This window comes from Lynx rufus, unplaced genomic scaffold (genome assembly GCF_022079265.1).
Source record: "Lynx rufus isolate CCGP_SWC_20201006 ecotype Redwood Valley unplaced genomic scaffold, mLynRuf1.p SCAF_9, whole genome shotgun sequence".
Lineage (NCBI taxonomy): Eukaryota > Metazoa > Chordata > Mammalia > Carnivora > Felidae > Lynx > Lynx rufus.
Genome location: NW_025814897.1, coordinates 87155270 through 87163473, shown reverse-complemented (window position 1 = coordinate 87163473; position 8204 = coordinate 87155270).

The window sequence follows — 8204 nt, the reverse complement described above, 5'->3', positions numbered from 1 at the left end:
TTAAATGTCTGACTCTTGATCTCAGCTGAGGTCTTGGTATCAGGGTTGTGAGTTCAAGCCTCACTGAGTTTGAACTCCATGCTGGGCATGGAGACTACTTAAAAAGGAAGAAAGAAAGAAAGAAAGAAAGAAAGAAAGAAAGAAAGAAAGAAAAGAAAAGAAAGAAGGAAAGAAAGAAATCTAACCAAAAAGGTACATAAACTTTATGGGGAAATTTATAAAATGTTACTGAGAGAATTCAAAGAAGGTTTAAATAAATGAGCAGAAATAACATATTCAAGGATAGAAAGATTGAATTCTCCCTAATATAATCAAATTCAGTACAATACAATAAGGATTCCAGCAGGATTATTTGTGGAAACTTGACAAAATAATTCTAAAATAGATTTGGAAAGGCAGAAGCCCAAGAATAACCAAGACATTCCTGAAGGAGAATATGTTAGAGGAGAATTTCCCTATCAGATTATCACATGACTTGTAAAGCTATAGTATTAAGATAGTGTGATATTAAACTAATAGATCAATGGAACAGAATCTAGAGGCCGGCAACAGAAAATGGGAAAGTTATGACTTAATATATTGGATATCATCCCAAATCATAAGGATAAAAAAGACCCTTCAGTAAATGGCCCAATTTCTCAGCCATATGAGGAAAAAATGCAGTTCTCATATAATACATGAAAATAAGTTTTAGGCTGTTTAAAGATTTACATATAAAAATCAATGTTTAAAACACTGAGAAATAGACATAGAATATCAAGGAGCAATCATTATCACATCAAGGAAGGGAAGGATTTCTTTTTTTAATTTCTTTTTCTTTTTTTTTTTTTAACATTTATTTATTATTGAGAGACAGAGAGACACAGAGCTTGAGCAGGGGAGGGGTAGAAAGAGGGAGAGACACAATATCTGAAGCAGGCACCAGGCTCTGAGCTGTCAGCACAGAGCCCAATGCGGGGCTCCAACCCACCAACTGTGACATCATGACCTGAGCCAAAGTCGGTTGCCTAACCAACTGAGCCACCCAGGCGCCCCAGAAGGGAAGGATTTCTTAAGCAAGACACAAAAAGCACACCCTCAGAAAATATTGATAAATAAAATAAAATAATGTTTTCAGAAAATATTGATAAATGAAATAAAATAATGTTTTTAGCAAAAGACATGATGAAAAAAATTGAAAAGATAACTCACAGGAAGAAATATTTTCAAAATAGATAACTGACAAACAAATGGTATTTTAAGAATTGTTTCAAATCAATAAGACAAAGACAAACAACCTAATAAAAACATGCAAAGGATGTCAGAATGGCCAATGAGTATATGACAACATGCTCAATATCATTATTAGCCAGATAAAAGTAAAATAAAACTACTATCTGATTGGAAGACATGAAAAAAATCTTATACTTCCAAGTGTAAGCAAGGGTATAGATCAATGGGAACTCATAATCACCGCTAGGTAGAGTAAAATTGGTAAAAATAACTCCAGAAAATTGGACATTATTTGAAATTTGAAGATGAACATAAACTCACCACTTAGTGACTCTACTACTGGAGTATTTTTGCCCCCATGCCACAGGATAGAGGTACAAAAATATTCTTGGCAGTTTTGTTTTTAATAGCAAAAAAATTGAGTTGGCTATCAATAGAATAATGGATAAATACATTTTGGTATATTCATTTAATGGCATCCAACATAGCACTGAAAACAAATACAGTTGACCCTGGATCAATGCAAACATTGGGGTGACACTCCCCTCTCCCCTGCAGTCAAAGATCTGCATATAACTTTTGACTCTCTAAAAACTTAACTACTAATAGCTTACTGTTGAAGCAGCTTTACCAACACATAAAGAATTAATATGTATTTTGTATGTTATATGTTTTACATATATAAAGTAAGCCAGAGAAAAGAAAAATGTTATTTAGGAAATCATAAGAGAAAATACATTTACAGGACTGTATTGTATTTATTTAAAAAATCTGCATATAAGTGGACCCACACAGTTTAAACCCATGTTGTTCAAGGGTCAACTGTACGTTAAGGTAACATAAAACAATTTTTAACCAATGAAATGTTGAATGAAAAAAGAGAGTTATAGGAATATATTTATGTTTATGTAAATTACATAAAATTTAAAATCATGCACAAACCAGACAATGTAATGATTAGGGGTACATTATGTAGTAAAATTATAAAAAAAACCAGAGAAATGATAGAAAAGGAAGAAATGACAGAAGAGTGGTTAGTTACCTCTGTGCATGGGAGACAAGATGAAATTAAGGAGGGATAAAGAGGCGGTGATATACTAGTGGTATGTTTTACTTCCTAAAATAAGTGACAGGGGCACCCAGGTGTGTGTGTGGGTGCGTGTGTGTGTGTGTGCGTGTGTGTGCATGCATGTGTGTTCATACACGCTGTTTATGTATGAAATAGTGAAATACACTCTCAGAGGAGTTTTCATAAAGAAGGATGGTGGGGAAAGGAAACAGTTGATTGGGAACTTGTTTTTGTAGGAGTATAAAATGGGGAAGGTGGGATCCAAGAAAGATCTCCAAAAGTGGACTTCAGAATTTTGCCCAAGGTTGGCCTTTTCCAAGATAGGGATTCTATTTCTTTCCACCTAAACCTCACAAAAAGAAAATTGGGAAAAGATACATATTTTCTTTTGTTATTTTGCACAGGAGATTACTACCCCTTGGGGCATAGGAACTGAAAACATTACATACAGTAACAATGTGAAAAGTAGATTAAAGGATTTTTCTTTCTCCTCTTTTAAATGGCTTGATGAATTTGAAAGAGCACTGGATTAAGAGTCAGAGACCCAAGTTTCTAGTTTTCCTCTGTCCTTAATTGATTGTGTGACCTTGGGTAACTAATTTAGTCTCACTGGATCTTAGTTTCCTTAACAAGATGATTTCTAAGTCTCAGCTTTAAGTTTAGTCATTCTAGGAGTTAGAGAGCCTCTCAACCAAAAAGAAAGTGGGCATGTACATTCATCATTTTAATAAAGATATATTCTATTAATTTGGGAAAGCTGAAGAGAGTATTAATTTTCCTCCCACAGTCTTAATGAAGAAATAAAGAAACTAATTTTCCATTACCATTCAAGGGGCAATCCACTCCTTCACAGATTGTGAAATTAATGTAACAGATCCAACCAACTGAACAGTCTATGCATCTTTCTTCCCCTCTCCAATTCCAAGCCCTAGAACTGTATTTTATATAAAGTTTAAAAAGTTAACTAAAAATTAGTGCAGTTTTAAGTTTATGTATATAGTAATGTAGTTAGAGCAAAATACTTGTAGACAGCTTCTAGTATCTTTGACTTCTTATTTATTGAGTGTTATCTATGTCTGAAGTACAGCAGATATTATGATCTCTACTAATTATAGTTTTCTTAATTAAAACCACTTGTATCTATAATGCATTCTTTTCCTAAGGTGTTCAGTGTAGTTAGCAGATATTAAATCATTTATCTTTACAACATACTAATGAAGCTAATAGGAACAAATATTACTGTCATAATTTAGAGGAGAATATTAAAAGTCAAAGAGTAGGTCATGATCAAATAGCCATTTTTTTTGGTCATGAATGTTAAGGTTAGATCTCAACTGATATATAATATTTCACATATTATATATGTATATAATATTCTGTCCTTCCTATATATCCCTCCCCCATCCACTTCCTATTAAGGTGCAATTTGCTATTTTGTGTAAACCTAGTGGGATACAGACACCTGCCTTCCACCATCAAAACCAAAGAAGGAAGATCTTCCCTTTCCCCAGCTTGGTGCACCAGGGTAAGGGCACTTTATCTAGGATCCAGAATTTGGCAATCAGCTCAGGGGGTTGAAAAAAAAATTTTTTTTTTGATGTTTATTTATTTTTGAGAGAGACAGAGTGTGAGTGGGGGAGGGGCAGAGAGCGAGAGAGGGAGACACAGAATCTGAAACAGGCTCCAGGCTCTGAGCTATCAGTACAGAGCCCAACAAGAGGCTCGAACCCATGAACCAGGAGATCATGACCTGATACGAAGTTGGATGCTTAACCAACTGAGCCATCCAGGCGCCCCTATATAGGGTTTTGAATCCTAAGGGAGATATGAGACACAGAGATGCAGAAACAATCTAGGAATTACTTATGATAGCAAAGACAGGAAGAGTCTATAATGGTGTTAAGTGTCTGATGTCAGTTGTGTCCTGTAGTGTGACTCTTCTCAGTGTCCTAAGTAATCTGCTTCTCTGGTTTTGTCTGGGTTGTGGCTCCTGCTGTTCAGGCTTCCTTAGCTTCTGTCTCTTTTGTGAATCTCCTTCAGGCTTCTCATAGATTTTGTGAGCTGCCCAACCCCCTTGCAACAAATTCTTTTATGCTTATGTTAGCCAGAGTTGATTTCAATCCCTTTCACACAAGAATATAGATTTCCTTAATCTAACTTCCTATTTATTTATTTATTTATTTATTTATTTATTTATTTATGTATTTATTTAGAGAGCAAGCAGGGGAGAGGGGCAGAGAGAGAGAGAGAGAGAGAGAGAGAGAGAGAGAGAATCCCAAACAGGCTCCCCTCTCTCTCAGCACAGAGCTTAACCAGGGTTGGATCCCACTACCCTGGGATCAGGGCCTGAGCCAAAATCAAGAGTCTGATGCCCAATTGACTGAGCTACTCTGGCGCCCCCCCTTAATCTTACTTCTATTGAAGATGCTGTACTTTTTAAAAAAATGTTTATTTATTTATTTTGAGAGAATGGGGGAGGAGGGACAAAGAGAGAGGAGAGAGAGAATCCCAAGTAGACTTTACAATGAGGGTGGAGCCCAACTCTGGGCTTGATCTCACAACCACAACATCACCACCTGAACTGAAGTCAAGAGTCTGATGCTTAACTGACTGAGCCACCCAGGCACCCCGAAGACACCATATTTTAATCACTGAGTTGTCCTATATACTTAAGATTTTTAAGTTTTGTATTCAATTAAAATTTTTCTTTACCATATTAGTCAAAGCCTAGCTGTAAGATCATAAGAAGCCTGTGTGTATGGCCTTTAGGATAATGCCAAACACATATTTTCTACTGGACCTAATTGATAACATTAAAAGGGAATTATAGATTGAAAATTTTTCTATTATATCAAGCAAAGAAAGGCAAGATACAAAGTAGTATATATGAAATGATCTTAATTTCATAAACATATATCTGAGTAGAAAAAAGTACTAAAGGATAGATAATGAAAATATTGATGGGGTAACATCTGGGCAGTGGGATTATAGGTTAGATTTCTTCTTTGTCCCTTATTTTGACAATTAAAAAATTAACATGCATTCTTATCATAATTATGAAAAACTCATAACTCAAAATTCTTTCTTTCTTTCTTTCTTTCTTTCTTTCTTTCTTTCTTTCTTTCTTTCTTTCTTTGTTTTTGTACACACGAAGGTTCTTAGTTTATTAATCCTCTCATGAAAAATCTACACAATCACCAGATAGTCACTGCAGAATCTTTACTCCTTCTGTCGTCTAATCTCCAGCTCACTTTTTGCTAGCACCAACATTGACTCAAAATTCTCTTATGGAAATTTACAAAAATGGGAAAAGTAGTTCTTATCCTACAAACATAGAAAGAAAAGTAGTCACTCTTCAGCTTCAACAATTTATCAGCACACGGCCATATCTAGTTTCACCTGTCCTACTCCCCACTAATGCTATATTATCAACTCAGAAAGTTTTTTCTTCTTTTAATTGATTATTCCTTCTCTCCCATATGTTACCTTTCCTTTTAGAAATTCTTATTTATTTTTATTTATTTTTTTTTAATTTTTTTAATGTTTATTTATTTTTGAGACAGAGAGAGACAGAGCATGAATGGGGGAGGGTCAGAGAGAGAGGGAGACACAGAATTGGAAGCAGGCTCCCAGCTCTGAGCTGTCAGCACAGAGCCCGACTCGGGGCTCGAACTCACAGACCGTGAGATCAGGACCTGAGCCGAAGTCGGAAGCTCAACCGACTGAGCCACCCAGGCGCCCCTAGGAATTCTTATTTAATATCTCTTTCTTCCATGTATGTATTCCTTGTTCTCAAATTTTTCTTTTCTCTTTCTTTTCTCTTTTTATTTTAGTTAAATTTCTAAGTTTTCTTCCTACTTTACTAATTCTGCTTCCAACTTTTGTTATGTACTGCTTTCAAGTGCAACTTTAAATTTGGTGAACATGTTTTAAATCCAATATTTTCTGTTCTCAAATTGTTTCATTTTTATCAATGCTTATTTTGATCTCATAAATACAATTTATTCTTAGACCTTATTGGGAATAAGAATCAGAAAATTTTCTAAACCTTTCTCTTGTTTTTGTAGAAAGTTTATCTTAAGTTTTTTAAATGTTTATTTTTGAGAGAGAGAGAAACAGCACACGTGGGGGAGGGGCAGAAGAGAAAGAGAGAGAGAGAGAGAGAGAGAGAGAGAGAGAGAGAGACAGAATCCAAAGCAGGCTCCAGGCTCTGAGCTATCAGCACAGAGCCCTACACAGGGCTTGAACCCACAAACTATGAGATCATGACCTGAACTGAAATCAAGAGTCCAGTGCTTAACTGACTGAGTCATCCAAGCACCCCTAAGTAGTAAATTTATTTTAGAGAGAACCATTTCTCTGATTATTCTAGGTCAAGGGTGGGCAAATTACAGTTCTCAGGGACTTGGTTTTGTAAATAAAATATTATTGCAATACAGCCACACCCCTTCATTTACATAGCATCTATGGCTGCATTTGCAGTATATAGGCTGCAGTAGTTGCTTTCCTGCTACAGTGCAACATTGTCTTATTGTCACAGACTGTATGGCTTGGGAAACCTGAGATATTTACTATCTGGCCCTTTATAGAAAAAGATGACCCTTTTTCTAGGTGGTTTCTTCTTTTTGAATTTTAGAATGTTTTCATAGGTCCAGAGATTTTACTTTATTGCACATCAATAAGTACTGTGAACAAAGTGTTAGTACCAGAATCACATGGGGGGTCCTTTTCAAATTTTGCTGGCCTTCAGTCCCACATTAGACCTACTGAACCAGAATTCTGTGTGGTGCCACCCTTCTTTCTCACACTGCCCTGGCTCTACTGTTCATACTGTTCTGAAGATGCCCTGACCATTCTGCCTGTCTGTCCAGTTCTGTGATTTGCACCTGGGGAGAGAGGGAGGGGGGCAGACTTCTGCCTGGAAAAAGTCTATTGGAAGACTAGTTTTTCTCTATGCTTCTTCCTATTTCTCCTCTCTGTTAACACAAACCGATAAATTTTAGGCTGTTATGGCTTGACATAAATAGCTATAATCAGTAACTGAAAAAAACTTGAATTTTTAACCTTCTTTAACTGGTTTTCTGTTCACAGCATAAATTATATACATATTCGGAAGCTCACACAGGGCAATGTGATTTAAACATTATTATCTTGTGTTAGATTGGCTTTCTATTTCATAACAAGATAAAAAGACTCTCTAAAAGGAGTCTGAGACCCTGAGTAGGCCACAGAATGAACCACAGATTTGGAATTAGTATTAGCCTATTTGACTGTGGGAAGAGTATTTGAATTTTCTGGCCTTACTATCAGAATTGTAATTGAAATTGAGAATTTTCTTTCCGTCTGGACCAAGATTCTTTAATGTTGTTCTTGAGCACGGTCTTAGAGGCTATAATAGTGGTCAGCTCCAGTGACTCTCCACACAGCAGCCTGTGGTGGCTCAGGGGGCTACTCACGAGCAGGGGAAAAAGGCAGAAATTAACTGAAAAATAGTGCCAGATTTTTCCCTAAGGCTGATCCAGGTCTCTCTTGCTAGGTCTTGTGAAATTGTTTCTTTTTTTTCTTAAATGTTTGTTTATTTATTTTTGAGAGAGAGAGAGAGAGAGAGAGAGAGAACAGCAGGGGAGGGACAGAGAGAGAGAGAGAGACAGAGACAGAGAGACAGAGAGAGAGACAGAGAATAGGAAGCAGGCTCCAAGCTCCAAGCTGTCAGCACAGAGCCTGACGCTGGGCTTGAACTCATGAACTGTGAGATAATGATCTGAGCCTAAGTCAGTTGCTTAACCAACTGAGCCACCCAGGCACCCCTTGTGAAATTGTTTCTAACTGACTTAATAAGGACATTTCAAGCCAGATTTGGCCAGAATATGAATTTGTATGTTAGATAAATTTGATCTAAAGAATCTTCTCCAGAAAATTACTT